General features: G+C 39.1%; 1 protein-coding gene and 1 pseudogene across 2 annotated transcripts in view; one reads left to right on the forward strand and one right to left on the reverse strand.

The window, feature by feature from the left end:
- The window catches only part of ANKRD28 (ankyrin repeat domain 28), a 194,394-nt gene that overhangs the window by 142,144 nt on the left and 34,755 nt on the right, over nt 1-17,495 (reverse strand). The window lies entirely within an intron of this gene.
- LOC103595214 lies at nt 11,181-11,968 on the forward strand (annotated as a pseudogene).

A 17,495-nucleotide genomic window follows, 5' to 3' on the forward strand; every position in this document is an offset into this window, starting at 1 on the left:
CTCACTGGCTGAGCGAGGCGCGGGAGCAGCGCCGAGGGTTGCAATCCCGTTGCCGGTCCCCAGTCCGGTACGGGGGCAACACTGAGGGTTGCGATCCGTTGCCGGACACGGAAAAAGACAAAAAGACAAAAAAAAAAAAGAAAAAAAAAAAGAAAACCCTAATGACTCCATCAAACAATTACTAGAATAAATGAATTCAGTATAGTGGCAGGATACAAAATCAAGACACAAAAATTAACAGCCATCCTGTGTGCCAATAATGAAATAGCTAAAAAAGAAATCAAGAAAGTAATCTTATTCACAATGGCTACCAAAAAAATGAAATATGTAGGAGTAAATTTAACCAAAGAGGTGAAAGACCTCTACAATGAAAACTATAAAACAGTGGTGGAAAAAACTGAAGAGGACACAAATAAAAGATATCCCATGTTCTTGGGTTGGAAGAATTAACATCATCATAATGCCCACATTTCCCAAAGCACTCTACACATTCAACGCAATCCCTAAAATACCAATGGCATTCTTCACAGAAATAGAAAAAACAATCTTAAAACTTGTATGGAACCACAAAACACCCCATATAGAGAATGCAATTGAACAAAAAGAACAAAGTTGGAGGTGTCACACTTCCTGACTTCAAAATACATTATAAAGCTATAGTAACCAAAACAGTATGGTACTGGCATAAAAATAAACAAATAGACCAATAGAACAGAACAGAGAGCCCAGAAATAAACCCATGCACTTCCAACCAACTCATTTTTGACAAAGGTGCCAAGAATATACAGTGGGGGAAATGACAGCCTCTTCAACAAATGGTGCCAGGAAAACTGGATATGCACAAGCAGAAGATTGAAACTAGACCCCTATCGCTCACCATACACAAAAATCAACTCCAAACAGATCAAAGACGTAAAGACCCAAAACTATGAAACTACTAGAGGAAAAGAAAGGTGAAATGTTACATGAAATGGAAGTGGGCAGCTCTTTTTTGAGCAAGACTACAAAGGCACAAGCAATTAAAGAAAAAATACACAAATGGGACTACCTCAAACTGAGAAGCTTCTGCACAGCAAGGGACACTATCAACAAAGTGAACAACCAACCTACAGAATGGGAGAAAGTGTTTGCAAACTACACATCAGACAAAGGACTAATATCCAGAACGTATAAGGAACTTAAACAACTCAAAAGCAAAAAGACCAGGGGCCGGCCCGGTGGCGCACTGGATAAGTGTGCCGCTTGGGAAGTGCAGTGGCGCTCCCGCCCGAGGGTTCGGATCCCACATGCAGACCGGTTCCCGCTCACTGGCTGAGCGAGGTGCGGGGGCAACGCCGAGGGTTGCGATCCCGTTGCCGGTCCCCGGTCCGGTGCGGGGGCAACACTGAGGGTTGCGATCCGTTGCCGGACACGAAAAAAGACAAAATAAAAAAAGCAAAAAGACCAAATAATCCAATTAATAAATGGGTTAAGGACCTGAACAGACATTTCTCAACAGAAAACATATAAATGGCCAATAAGCACATGAAAAAATGCTTAAAAGCACTGGTCATGAGGGAAATGCAAATTAAAACCACAATAAGATATCATCTCCATCCAGTTACAATGACTATTATCAACAAGACAAAATAAAAAAAAATGCAGCCAAGGATATGGAGAAAAGAGAATCCTCCTACATTCTTGGTTGGAATGTAATTTGGTACAGCCACTGTGGAAAACAGTATGGAGATACCTCACAGAACTAAAAATAGATCTACCTTACAATTCAGCTATCCCACTACTGGGTATATACCCAAAGGAAATGAAATCAATACATCAAAAATTCACCTGTACTCCCATGTTCACTGCAGCACTATTCACAACAGCCAAGAGATGGAATGAATCAATTTAAATGCCCATCAACAGATGAATGAATAAAAAAACTGTGGTGTATATACACAACAAAATACTATTCATCTATAAAAAGATATGATAGCCTATCATTTGCAGCATCATGGATGGAAGTGGAAACAATCATGTTAAGTCAGGCACAGAAAGACAAAGACTACATGATGTCACTCACATGTGGAATCTTTAAAAAAAAAAACAAAGGTGGTTCTCATAGAAGTAGAGAGTAGAATGGCTACCAGAGGCCAGGAGGGGAGGCAAGGGGATAGGGATGGAGGGAGGAGAAGTAGACTAAGTGGTATAAGTATAAAACTATGCTATCTACCCTAAGTGAATCATTGTGCAGTATATGCATGTATTGAAACAACACATTGCAGCCCACAAATATGTACATGTAAATGTTCAAATTTTAAAAATAATAATAAAAATAAACTAAAAATTATTTTTAAAATAAATAAAATTAAAGGGGTGGGGAGGATAGGGAATCCACTGTCATCAAGTCCTGAATCTGGCTCTGCCTGACCACCCCTACTACCTGGCCAATAAATTTCCTTTTGCATTTAAGCCAGTTTGGGTTGGATTTCTGTCATTTGTAACTAAAAGTCCTGATTAACAATTCTCTGCACCACCAGTTACTTTTCTAAATCATAGATAACACTGTCTTTTATTTAGTCAACTAAATTTTATTAAAGTATACTAAAGACTTCCACCACTACCCTGTCTTTAAATTTCACATATATCAATGTGCTTGTTGCAACTGAAATTTACCAGGCCATTTCATGCAGCTCTGCCCTTGTATATGCTGTTCCCTCTACATAGAATACGCCCCCTCACCTCCTTATCCATAAAATAAGGTGGAAAATTAGACAGCAGCCAAATCAGGAAGGGCGCTGAATGCCAAGTTGAAGTATATATACTTCAACCTGAAGAATGATGGAGAGACCATTAAAAGATTTTAAGTAAAAAAATGACATAATCAGACTTGTATCTTACAAGACTCACTATGGATCCAGTGTGAAGGGTGACTTAAAAAATGAGGTGAGACTAAAAGCAGAGAAAACGGTTAGTATCTTATTGCAATAGTCTAAGCCAGAGGCCACAGAGATGGTGAAAGAGTAAACTGAGACAACTTCTCTGGGGAAAAAAAAAAGATATTAATAGCAAATAGCTATCAATAGCACTGATAAGTCTTCAATCTCTTTAAGCTAGCACTTCAACTTGCAAGAACGTAGGCATAAGAAAATAATGTGAGGCCTACAAAAATTTATATACTGAGATTTTACCGAAGCATCATTCATAACAAAACATTGAAACAACCTAAATATTAAATAAAAGAATGACTTAAAAGATAGTATATTACACAATGAAATTGTACCTGATATTTAAAAAACGAATTTTTAAAGAATTTCTAAAAACATGGGATAATACTCAAAAATGTTATGTAAAACACAACACTATATACAAAATATTCTTATGTTAGATAATAGAGGGGATTTCTTTTTTTAAGCAACAACTATAGACAAGTTAGGTCAGTGGCAGGGTTATGGGTAATCTGTTCTCTATTTCATGTGTTTGTACATTTATTTTTTTCTGAGTAACATTACTCTTTAGCCATGATCCTTACTTGCACAACTCAATCACTACCTTATAGTTAAGAAAAATAAGACCTAGAGATATGAAATGACAGAAGTTCACATTCTAAGAGTTAAGACCAAAACTTCAACACTGCCTTCAACACTAAGACTCACTGCTAAGAAGCAAACCTGCAAAGCCAAAACCATTTAACATACAGCTCCTGTGAACCTATAATAGTTGGATCTCGAAGGCAGACCAAGGCTGCTGAGACTTTAGACTTTAAACAAGTTTCCTGGGCTGCAACAGCCTCTACATTCATACCTCAAAAACCATGAATAGCTGGTGAAGAGCAGACCACAAGAAGGTGTAATATAAGAAGCTTGTTTTTATAACTTTATATTTATGTACATAACTCTTCAAAGAGCAGGAAAGGAAATAATGACCGACTATATTGGAGAAAAGAAGGCCTCAGAATGACTTGTTTATGGACATTGATGTCCTGGAATCTGTACTTACTTTGCTTTTTTTTAAAAAAAAAAAAAAAAGAGAGAGAGAGAGAGAAAGAGAATGCTTTACACTACATGAAATTACTTCCCTGAATTGGGATCTCCATAATCTTGTTACAATCCCAAATAAACTCTGCAGACCTAAGTACTCAATTCAAAGATCATCTGGTAGCTAAAAAAGCAGAATTTGAATACAATATTTGTGAAATAAAAAGATTTCAATTAAAGGAGTTTGAATGGCTACTGGATAGGAGAAAGAAAAAAATCACCAAGGACAATTTTAAAAACATAAGCTACCTGTATTTTTTTTAAACATTACAAATTAAGAAACTGGTTTTATTTAGATACCATTTAAACAGCGCCACCTAAAAAATCAAAACATTTAAAATGCTTCTAAGGCGGTGATTGAAGAACATATTACAAACTACAGCTAGGCACAGCTCATAACAATTTTCATATATAGGAATTTAGCTTTTAAAAAAAATTTAATTTGTATATTATATCACACGTGATGGTTATGTTTTACTAGTTTGAATTTGACCATCTGTATGAACAACTATATCCATATCTCAATTTCATTGTTCTTTAAGGATGAATTTTCAAATGGTTCCCTTATGTAAATTTTAAAGGGTTTGCAGTAACTAATGCAAAAGCACCACCCAGTGGTAAAAGGTGATAATTACAACTCATCCAGTGACCACTGCAAAAGTACACACAGTTAAATGCTTTGTGACTCGGCATGGTCTCCAACACACATTACCAGAAAAGAAAAAAATAGACGGGTTGTGTAATACTGACAGTGCCTGCTATTATGTTACTATTTTTCCAATTAAATCTTATCCTTACTACCTTAAGTTTGCATTTTTTTGTTTCTCTGTTTCCCCTACCAGTTAACCAAATACTTTGTTGAGAACAGGATTAGGATAGGAGCATTGTAAAATTCATCCGAAGTCTTTTCTGAGCCAGAGGCTAGAAAGTAGGTTATAAAGAATAGAAATAAATGGAGGGGGGTGGGGGGAAGATGCATTTCCAATGGAATTCTAGTCACCAGCCATCCCAGGTAACAACAAATGAGTCATCTCATATACTTTCAGCTTCTTTCAGTATCCAACATAACAGCTTTCTAATAACCACATCTTTAAAAAAAAAAAAAAAAAAAGTTTAATACAAATAAGAACAAATTATAACAAACACCCAGTAAGGACAATTTCTTGTTTTGAAACAACTTATCAAGTCTATTTAATATCAAATGTAATTGTTGTCTGGGATCAAAAGATTTAACAAAACGTACAGGAGATTACAGCTTGGTAATGGTAAAGAAGCTGATTACTGGGCCATAGTTTCTTCCTTTATACTCTACAAAATCTTTCAATATGTTTGAATTTCAAATAAAAGCCTAACAATACCAATGATATCAAACAAGCTTCACTAGTGCCTTCAGTCTAACACCTCTAGGGTTTATGAGATTTTTAAAACCACTTTCACTAAAAACACAGGAGTCACTCAAATAATTGGGATTCCCCAGTGATTAATGACTGGCTGATAATGTTTAATGTGTGTACCACAAACATTTAACTTGTAAGAAAATGAGCCATGAGCAAAGTGATGCATACACAGCTGGACAAAAGGATAAAAATAAAAAATATCTAATAATTTATTAGTTTTTCAGGACAAAATAAAACTAGTTGCAATACCGTTATTTTCAGCTATTCAATGTTTTCCTCTCCAAGCTACAACGTAGAGGTCTTAAATTAATTTATAAGCCCCTTCCACTGAAAATCTATTTGAATTATTAGGTTGCTATACTAAGTCTTCCACTAACAGAGGACCCACTACTATAAACAAAATGTCTACGATAAAGGATTTTGGCTGACACTAAGTATTTATTCACATACAGTATACAAGCTAAGTTTAAGTTATGAAGAGGCATAAACAACAAACTAACACACTACATGAGCTGCCTATATTACTGCAGAGAGACTACTAGTAAATAACCTACCATAATAGGAATTCCCATACTATTTTCCTCTGGTAGAAGCAGTAGTTGTATTGTTTCAATTCCAATCACAGGCCTGTGGCAGAAAACAGAAATGAAAAGCAAGAATATGCTGACTCTAGAAATAAAGGGCTTTGTTATAAACTAGTACCTTAAGAAAACATTGAATTATTAGGTAATATTCAAAAACTTACTTTGGGTTTTACTAATTCAGAATTTAGTTTTATTCTTCTAAGAAGAAAAAAAAAAATTTAAAGGCTTTCTTTATATATGAACTAATCCTGACTGGATTACCAGAGACCCAAAAAGTGGAGTTTGTTTCCTAGAACTGCTAGCAACAAGTCAGCCACATAAATCTTACGTACATACATACACACACAACATGAACACACACACACACACACACACACACACACACACACACAAACTTGTTAAAAAATATTCATTAATAACATATCCAACTACTTACTAATCAATAATTATATTTATCCATGGGGATATCTTAATCTAAGAAGCTGCCTATAAAGTATAGTCACATCAATCTATATTATTATTAAACATGTAAAACATGTTCATCTTAGAAATACATAAATTTAAGCAATCAGTATAATATCTCCCAAAGACAAACACCGGCATGATGTACTTTTTTTTTTTTTTTTTTTTGTCTTTTTCGTGACCGGTAAGGGGATTGCAACCCCTGGCTTGGTGTCGCTGGCACCGCGCTCAGCCACTGAGTGCACCGGCCAGTCCTATATAAGATCCGAACCTGCGGCGGGAGTGTCGCTGTGCTCCCAGCGCTGCACTCTCCTGAATGCGCCACGGGGCCAGCCCATGATGTACTTTTTAAAAAACTGAATAATATATATTGTTTAGTAACTTGCTTCTCATTTCTCCCCAATTAACAATGTGAACCTTTACTCATGTCCTTTAATATTCCTCTATAAAAGCCCGGTGGCGCGCTGCTACAGTGCGCCGCTTGAGAGCGCGGTGGTGCTCCCGCCAAGGGTTCGGATCCCACATACAGACCGGCCGCTCACTGGCTGAGCGAGGTGCGGGAGCAACACCGAGGGTTGCGGTCCCGTTGCTGGTTCCGGTCCGGTGCGGGCACAACACTGAGGGTTGCGATCCGTTGCCGGTCATGAAAAAAGACAAAAAAAAAAACAGGAAAAAGGGAAAAAAAAAAAATTCCTCTATAAAACTTTGAATGACTATACAAAATTCCATTCAAAGGTACTATTTTATTGTAAGCCATTTCCTAAGGTTGCTTCTAATTTTTATTCTCATGGAGTGCCTTTTCTAAAAATACTATATATTCTTATGTAATAATTTCCCCAAATTAAAATAAATTACCTTAGTTAATTTTAGTAAAATGGCTTATCTTCAAATAAATAAAGTTAAGCCTAAAAAATCATGGAGACATAATTCTCAGGTGCTTTGACCTGGAAAGAATATCAGAATTGAATTCCTTCTATAATATGCTGCCAACCACATTTCCTATTGATCTGAAAGAATCAGTTTTTACCATCTTTGTCATAGTAATCATTACTGATTTCTTAATATGCCTTTCCAAAAAGTTAGAAGATAAAAAACATCCTATGTAGTCTGGTGCAAGAAGGTTAACTACAGTTTTAAACATATTAAAATTTATTTCTCTTCTTTTCAAAATTATTCATGAGCAAATTAACATTGTCAAAAAAGATTAAAGAGACGTGTTCTACAGCATATAACAGACATGGTAATATAATTAGTTTGCCATTTGGTGGCAGCAAATACAAAAGAAAATAAATCTCCTGAGTATTTCTATTTATAGTATTACCAACACAAAGGTAAAGTCTTCCCTGAGTCATATTTTAACAAGTGTTTCAAATAAAAGAAGCACCTTTATAGGTTTTGATAGTTATATTTTAATCTTCTTATATTAATAATCAAGCTCAAAATAATATCATGAGCAAATCTGATTGAAAATAGACTTATATTACTATAGTATTTACCAATACAATATAATTGCCTCAAAAATTATGACTCTTTTGATGCTTATCAATTAACATGTAATGCCAATGACTTTATTTGTACTAAAATTTATATATCTTATGTAAAAATAAACTTTCTTACTTTAACCAAATCAAGCTAGCCTAGCCTCCTACCCCCACAAATACTTATTCAACAACTGTTTGTTAATAAACCACTTAAGTGCCAAGTGCAAGGTATACAGCATTGAACAAGAGAAATAGTGTCTGGGTTCATGAAGGTTACACAAAATCTCTCATATGAGGGGTCCTCAAAAAGTTTATGGAAAAATTCATTTTATCTCTTAATTCTATTTTTCCTAGAACTTTTTCATGTACCCTCATATTTCCTTTTCCTAGCTTTGTAATATAGGGTAGTAAATGACCAGCTTGAGAGCCTAAGAACCCAAAATATTATAGCTTCTCTCCACCTATAATTTACAATGAAAAAAATACTACACATAAAAAATTAGAGTATGAAGGGCCGGCCCAGTGGCGCACTGGATAAGTGCGCCGCTTGGGAAGCGCGGCGGCGCTCCCGCCCGAGGGTTCGGATCCCACATACAGACCGGTTCCCGCTCACTGGCTGAGCGAGGCGCGGGAGCAACACCCAGGGTTGCAATCCCGTTGCCGGTCCCCGGTCCGGTACGGGGGCAACACTGAGGGTTGCGATCCGTTGCCGGACATGGAAAAAGACAAAAAAGACCAAAAAATAAAAAAATAAAAAAATTAGAGTATGAAAATACCACTAAGGTGTTTTTTTTTCCCTAGTATGATTGCCTTAAGATCTTTCTCCTCTGTTGAAATATTAAGTTATTTCAAAAGAAAAATGTTTGATACCCTGTATTTACTACCCTGTTTGTTCAATCCAGATAATTGACTGAAATACATAAGCAATATTCAACAACTGAAAAAAAATAAGTAGAGCATCTTTTCATACAAAATTATCACATAGCAAATTGTCAAACTTCTCAGTGATTTATTTACAGAAGTTACTGCCAAAGTGTCTTATAGTCCACGACACAGAGGCATGAGGCTAGGATCACAAGTGGATTCAAACAGACTAAGTTTGTGCATATACTGACAGATTAACCATAGACTTAAGCACATCTGAATATAGTAAAGGCCCAGTCTTCTACAGAGTGAGCACCTCCTTCAAGGACAGGGGCTGTATCTCATCAGTACACCCACCTCTGATTTTTCTTAACACATAACAGTGATGAACATTTTCTCATGCATGAAGACTTCTCATACTGATGATTGTACAGATTGAGTATACACCCCCGCCTTACCAAAATGCTTGGCACCAGAAGTGTTTAGATTTCAGATTTTTTTGGATTTTGCAGTATTTGCAGATATTTAACCAGTTGAGCATCCCTAATCCAAAAATCAGAATTCCAAAATGCTCCAAAAAGCATTTTCTTTGAGCGTTATGTTGGTGCTCAAAAAGTTTCAGATTTTGGGGCCGGCCCGGTGGCACACTGGATAGTGCGCCGCTTGGGAAGCGCGGCGGCGCTCGCGCCCAAGGGTTCGGATCCCACATACAGACCGGTTCCCGCTCACTGGCTGAGCGAGGCGCGGGAGCAGCACTGAGGGTTGCGATCCCGTTGCCGGTCCCATTATCGCAGTGCTTGTGTTCAATTAACCCTTACCTTACTTAACAATGTTCTCAAAGCATGAGAGTAGTGATGCCAGCATATTGTTATTACTTTTCTGTTTTATTATTAGTGCGGGGGCAACACTGACGGTTGCGATCCGTTGCCGGACACGGAAAAAGACAAAAAAAAAAAAGTTTCAGATTTTGGATTCTGGGATTAGGTATGCTCAACCTGTATTTTGTCAGAAGAGAAGTACCATATTTTTTCCCCTTGTTTTTTGTTTCCACCCAACTAGACACAAGATTTTACAGGTTATAAACTAACATTGGCAATTTCATATGGTACAGTGTAATGCCAATTGTTCATGACATAAGTTCTCAGATAGACACACACATATATGGTGCATTAGGAATCATAAAATACTCATATACCAGTCAATGAATATCAGGAAAACTGGAGGGGCAACCTGGAAAATAAAATTAAATAGGATTCCTTTGCTAAGTGATCATAATACTTAGATTTATATATTTAAAGAAATATAAAAGTACCAGGAAACTACTGACTGATTTCCTCCTATGATGGGAAACAAGACAGGAATGTCTGCTCTTACCACTCCTATTCAATTTCATATTGGAAGGCCTAGAACCTGCAATAGGACTGTAAGAAGAAATTAAAGACATACGATTTGGAAAGGAAGAAATAAAACTGCCTCTATTAGCAGACTCAATTGTCTCTGTAGAAAATTCCATGGAACCTACAAAAAAGTTTCTAGAATAAGCAAGTTTATATATTATAACTGTTACTTCTATATCTACCAATGAACTGGAAATCAAAATAAAAAACAGTATCATTTATAACACCAAAAAACCCCCAAAATACTAAAGTATAAATTTAACAAAATACGTATAGAATCTGCATGCTAAAACCCACAAAATATTGGTGAAATAAATCAAAGATGACAAATAAATGAAGAGAAACACAATAGTGTCCCCCCTTATCTGCAGGGGATACATTCCAAGACCCCCAGTGGATGTCTGAAACCACTAACAGCACCGAACTCTACATATACTACATTATTTCCTATACATATACATGATAAAGTTTAATTTATAAATCAGGTATGAGATTAATAACAACTAATAATAAAAACAACTATAACAATACACTGTAATAAGTTATGTGAATGTGGTCCCCCTCTCTCAAAATATCTTAATATTGACCATGGCCAACTGAAACCATGGAAAGCAAAACCATGGATAAAGGGGGACACTATTGTACCATGCTCATAGATGGGAAAAATCAGTATTCTTAAAAAATCAATTTTACCTCATTTAATCTATAGATGAAATGCAATCCCAATCAAAATCCCAGTGGGTTTTTTGTAGAAATCAATAAGCTGATTCAAAAATTCATGTGGAAACGCAAAGGAACTAGAAGAGCCAAAACAATTTTGAAAAAGAATAAAGTTGGAGGATTCACACTACTAGAAAGTTACAAGTAATCAAGACAGTATGATACTAGAGGAAGGATAGACATATAAACCCAGTTCACACTACTAGAAAGTTAGAGTAATCAAGACAGTGTGACTTCTCTAAGAGAACACCAAATAGCAGATGACACTGGTGCAGCTGGAGGGCCCAGAGGCCCTGGGGGCCCTGGAACAGGAGGTCATAGTGGCTTGATGCTCATGGAGGAGGCAAGGCTGAGGACAAGGAGTGGATCCCCATTACCAAGCTGGGCCGCTTGGTCAAGAACATGAAGATTAAGTCCCTGGAGGAGATCTATCTCTTCTCCCTACCCATTAAGGAGTCTGAGATCACTGACATTTTCCTTTGCGCATCCCTCAAGAATTAGGTTTTGAAAACTATGCCAATGCAAAAGTAGACCCATGCTGACCAGTGGACCAAGTTCAAGGCATTTGTCACCATTGAGGACTACAATGGCCATGTCAGTCTGGGTGTTAAATGCTCCATCCAAGGGGCCATCATCCTGGCCATGCTCCCCATCGTCCCAGTGCAGAAAGGCTTCCGAGGGAATAAGATTGGCAAGCCCCCCACTGTCCTTTGCAAGGTTACAGGCCACTGTGGCTCTGTGCTGGTGCACCTCATCCCTGTCCCCAGAGGGACTGGCATAGTCTTGGCCCCTGTGCCCAAACAGCTGCTACTGGTGGCTTATACTGATAACTGATATACCTCAGCCAGGGGTTGCACAGCCACCCTGGGCAACTTCGTCAAGGCCATCTTTGATGCCATCTCTAAGACCTACAGCTATCTGACCCCACCTTGGAAGGAGACTGTGTTCATCAAGTCTCCCTATCAGGAATTCACTGACCATATTGTAAAGACCCACACCAGAGTCTCTGTGCAGATGACCCTGGTTCCAGCTGTGGCTACAACATAGGGTTTTTATACAAGGAAGATTAATTAAGCCTGTTTTTAAAAAAAAGTGTGATACTAGAGGAAGGATAGACAAATAAATCCAATGGAGTGGGATGGGAAGAGTCCAAAAATAAATCCACATGTATACGGTCAATTGATTTTTGGCAAAGGCGCAAAGGCAATTGAACAGAGAAAGAATATATTTCCAACAAATGGTCCCTGAACAAATAGATAATCCACTTGGAAAATGGAGATGAGGGATATTTGCTTATACAGTCATAAAATCTCTATGTATAAACAAAATAATGTTGGTTGGCTATATAGTAAGGGGAACTAGATGATATGGATAGATACGGAAGGGACAATTTTTATACTATACACTTTTTATTCCTTTTAAATGTGAACCATGAGACTGCCAGTTAGATTTAAGGTTTTAAAGTTACACAGATAAATCAGATGCCTACCAGTGATAAGAATGACTTAGAACAATGCTTCACTCAATAAATAGATGAAATGTATGAAGATAGACTCATTTTACTCTGCCAGTCTGTTTTCCTCCAACACAAAGATTCCCAGACCAAGTAAATCAGAAATCTCTAGGGATGGAGACTGGGAACCTAATTTTAAACAAGTGATTCTAATTCAGAGCCAAGGCTTAGAACCATTGATAGGCATGGTTATTAGGCACAAAGCACTGTGCTAGACAAACGGAATTGATACAATAAAGATACTTCCCACCCTCAAAGACACAAATCAAATGATCAAGAGACACTGATTTGTACATGGAACATTAATTTGGTCACATGGTACTGCAGAGAAAATATTTAAGAACAATCATCATTTTTGCTAACCTCCAATGAAAACATTAGGTAAAAAAGCTTGATAGGAAATGTAAAGGCAAATCATAACTAAAGCCAAAATGTTTCATTATTTTAGTTATACTAAGTTTCCATTTATATTGTTAGAGTTAGGTCAGACTGGGTCACAGACCCCTCACATGCATGTTCATGCTAGGTAATTGGGAAAGATTCCAGGAGCTGTTGGCAGATAACATGAGCTCAGTCCTTAGCTACCTCAGCAGCAGCAGCTTACAGGTCCTGTAGCTTACAGGTCCGGCAGTGGCCTTGCAGAGGGTCCCAGGGGCACTAGCAGCAGCAGCCTCCAGCAACAGTAGTGACCTCCCCGTGTCCCCCCATGGCGGGGGGGGGGCATCCTGGGGATGGGAGGCACCGTAGATCAGAGCCACTCATCCTTATATTTAAGTCCATAAGCCAGGACACCTGGGTGCACGTGTGCAATTATACTAGACGATAACCAAGGAACACCTGAGCACACATGCCTATTTACATCAAATGCTCGGCAAGATTCTGAACATCTGAGGGGCCCTGACCATTTTTCCTATATTTTCCCAACAGGAAACATGATGATGATGAATCAAGTTGACAACATCTGCACAGATCAGTATTATCACCAAGAATGGAACAACCTGTCATTATGTGCCCATCAGCTGTGGAGCAATATATGTGAGTATGTATATATGTGTATGTACACGTGTGTGTATATATATATATATATACACACACACACACACATGCATATACATCAACCTATAATATACATAACATGTAGAATAAATAGGTGGCCATATATATGTTGACACCTGCTTTATTATAGCTGACATTCTTGCATTCTTAAAAAAACAGCTGAATCTAATCAAATCTCTAAAGCTACCAATTTACAATATAAAATAAAGGATAGAGGAATATGTCAAGTGATACCATGATACAATCACCCAAGCTAGAATGTGGGAAATTCTACACAACAAATGACACAAGTTCTTCAAAAGAATTTTTTAAAAGGGAGAAGGAACTTGTTATAGAAAGAGACTTAAGAAACCAATCACGTGCAATACTATTCTAACAAACTAACCTCCAAAAGACATCCAACACAAAATAAAATGAAAACTGAATATGCTTTAAAATACTCCAAAACCATAAGGGAATGGTAAAATGTTGATAACTGTTGAAGCTGGGTAATCAATTCATAGGGATTCATTAATGTCTTTCTGCATGATAGAAAATTTAAGAATTATATTAAAGAAAATAAATTATAATGGTGATGTATCAAAAACAGAGTGAAGCAATATTAGATCAATATCCCTCTATTATTCTATTCACAGATAACACTATTTCAGACAGAGGAGTCAAAAAAGAAAAGAAAGTAGTCACTAAACTTTACAGCAACCCACAAGGGTACTTCAAAAAGTTCATGGAAAGATTTGTATTATCCTTTTTTTTTTTTTTTGGCCAGTAAGGGGATCGCAACCCTCAGCATGGAGTGGTCTCAGCTCAGCCAGTGAACATACCGGACATCCCTACACAGGATCCAAACCCGCAGCCTCGGTGCTACCAGCACCGCACTCTCCGAGTGAGCCAAGGAGCTGGCCCTGTATTATCTTTTAATTCCATTTTTCCAGGAACTTTTTGAAGTACCCTCGTATATCAGCCAATTTAATCAATCTAGGGGATCTGATCAACCTAAATTAGGGTTTCTCAGTGTCAGCACTGCCAACATTTTAGGGCATATAATTCTTTATTGTGGAGTCCAGTCCTATCCATTGTACGATGTTCAGCAGCATCCCTGGTCCCCAATCCTATCCATTGTAATCCCTGGTCTCTACTGAAAATGGTAGCACAATCTGTTCCCAAATTGTAATGATGAGAAACATCTCCAGATATTGCCAAATGTCCCCTGGGAAAAACAGTGATCTAAATTATTTCTTAAAATGGTGAGCTTACTATAAAAAGCAAACAGAACTTAGTAGTTAAGTTCCTCAAAATCCAGCAAAAACATTTTGAATAAAGCTGCATTACACTACAAACAGACAAGAGATATTTTCTTCATCTTAATACCAATACTCAAATATTTAAACAAAGACTTCGCCTTTTTAAAAATGTAAGTAAGATGGCGGAATAGACGGTCCCTACTGTCACTCTCTCCCGCAAATCAACTGACTTGAACTATAAAACCAAAGCAGCAAGTGCGTATGGAGCGGGGGGGGGGGGGGGGGGGACCGTCCAGCGGGGGAGGCAGAAGCTCCGCAGAGACCACATGCCCTGAGGGGCCGCCATCGCACGACCTGGAAGATAGGCTTCACTGCCGCCACCCGGCTCCATTCCCAGCCCAGCCCCGTGCACTCAGAGCAGAGAGACGTCCAGCAAGGGAGGTGGAGGATCGGCAGAAACCACACACCCTGTGGGGCCGACACGCGTGATCCAGCAGCCCAGCCCAGTGCGCACAGGGTGGGGAGGCATCCGGCAAGGGAGGCAGAGACTCGGCAGAAACCACACACCTTGTGGGGCCGCCACTTCGTGATCCAGCAGCCCAGCCCAGTGCGCACAGAGTGGGGAGACGTCTGACTAGGGAAGCGGAGACTCGGCAGAAACCACACAAGCTGGGGGGCCGCCACTGAGTGATCCAGCAGGTAGGCTTCACCGCAGGCACCCGGTTCCATCCCCAACCCCGCCTAGTGCGCTCAGAGAAGGGAGACATCCGGCAGTGGAGGCAGGAACTCCACGGGGACCACACTGCTGCCGCACGATCCAGCAGCCTGGCCCAATGTGTACGGAGCACAGAGAAGTCCAGCAAGGGAGATAGGAGCTCTGTAGAGTCCACACACCCTGTGGGGGGGCTGCCGCCGCATGATCCAGCAGCAGGTAGGCTTCACTGCCGCCAGCCGGCTCCATCCCAAGCCTGGCCTAGCACGCACAAAGCAGGGAGACATCCTGTAGGGGAAGGGGAAGCTCTGCAGAGACCACACGCTCTGCAGTGCCTCGGTGCATCCCAGCAGCCCGGGCCAGAGTGAACGCAACAGGGAGAAGTCCTGCATGGGAGTTGGAAGCTCAGCAGAGACCACACACCCTGCAGTACCGCCCTGTGATCCAGCAGCCCAGCAGAGTCCAAGCTGACCACAGAGGTGGCTCCCCGGAGAGGCCCAAGACCCGAGACAACCACACACACAAGGCACTAGAGGCCAACTGAGCAGTCACAGAGGTAGCCATACCAAATTGGCAACCACAACAACATCTTAGTTAGTCAATAGTGTCAAACCTGTGGACTGTGAAACCCCCTGCCACAATGAATAAACATCAAAAAAAAAAAAAAAAGATACCAGAAATACAAAAAATCAAGAAAGTACACCAAAAGTTAATAAATCTCAAACTCTAGGTCCTATAGAACAAGAAGCCCTTGAAATGACTGACAAGGAATTTCGAGTGATAATTCTAAGGAAACTGAATGAGATACAAGAAAACTCAGCTAGACATCATGATGAAAGGAGGAAAAGTATACAGGACCTGTAAAAGGAAATGTACAAGGAAATCAATGTCCTGAAAAAAAATGTAGCAGAACTTGCCGAACTGAAGAAGTTATTCAGCAAAATAAAAAACACAATGGAGAGTTTAACCAACAGGCTTGTGGAAGTTGAAGAAAGAACCTCTGAACTTGAAGATGGGCTGTGTGAAATAACACAAGCAGCCAAAAAAAGAAAAAGAAAAAAGAATCAAAGACATTGAAGAAAAGCTGAGAGAAGATATCAGACAACCTTAAGCGTTCAAATATCCGAGTCATGGGTATTCCAGAAGGGGAGGAAAAAGGAGATTGCATTGAAAACATATTCAACAAAATAGTGGCAGAAAACTTCCCAGGTATAGGAAAAATCACAGATCTTCAGATCAAGGAAGCTCAACGATCTCCAAACGTATTCAACCCAAAAAGGTCTTCTCCAAGACATGTTATAGTCAAACTGGCAAAACTCAAAGACAAAGAGAGAATCTTAAAAGCCGTAAGAGAGAAGTGTCAAATCACCTATAAGGAAGCCCCAATCGGGCTAACATCAGACTTTTCATCACAAACCCTAAAAGCTAGAAAGGAATGGGATGATATATTGAAAATACTAAAAGACAGAGACTGCCAGCCAAGAATACTCTACCCTGCAAGGCTATCCTTCCGAAAAGAAGGGCAAATAGTATATTTCTCAGACAAATAAAAACTGTGGGAGTTCACCACCACACAACCTCCCTTACAAGAAATTCTCAAGGGAGTACTGGGTTTGGTTCCTGAAAAATAACCACCACCAACCTCCCTTACAAGAAATTCTCAAGGGAGTACTGGGTTTGGTTCCTGAAAAATAACCACCACTCCAGTGCGGCACTCCCGCCGAGGGTTCGGATCCCATGTAGAGACCGGTCCGCTCACTGGCTGAGCGTGGTGCGGGCGCGACACCGAGGGTTGCGATCCCGTTACTGGTCACGAAAAAACGACAAAAAGGAAAAAAAAGAAAGAAAGAAAGAAAGAAAGAAAAATAACCACCACTCCCATAAAAACCCAAGAAAAATCAAAACCCACTAGTATAATAAAATTAAAGAATAGAGAATCCAGAAATCAACCCACACACTTACTGCCATCTGATCTTTGACAAAGGCACCAAGCCTATTCACTGGGGTAGGGACTGCCTATTCAGCAAGTGGTGCTGGGTTGATTTCTGGATT

This window comes from Galeopterus variegatus, unplaced genomic scaffold (genome assembly GCF_000696425.1).
Source record: "Galeopterus variegatus unplaced genomic scaffold, G_variegatus-3.0.2 Scaffold1716, whole genome shotgun sequence".
NCBI lineage: Eukaryota > Metazoa > Chordata > Mammalia > Dermoptera > Cynocephalidae > Galeopterus > Galeopterus variegatus.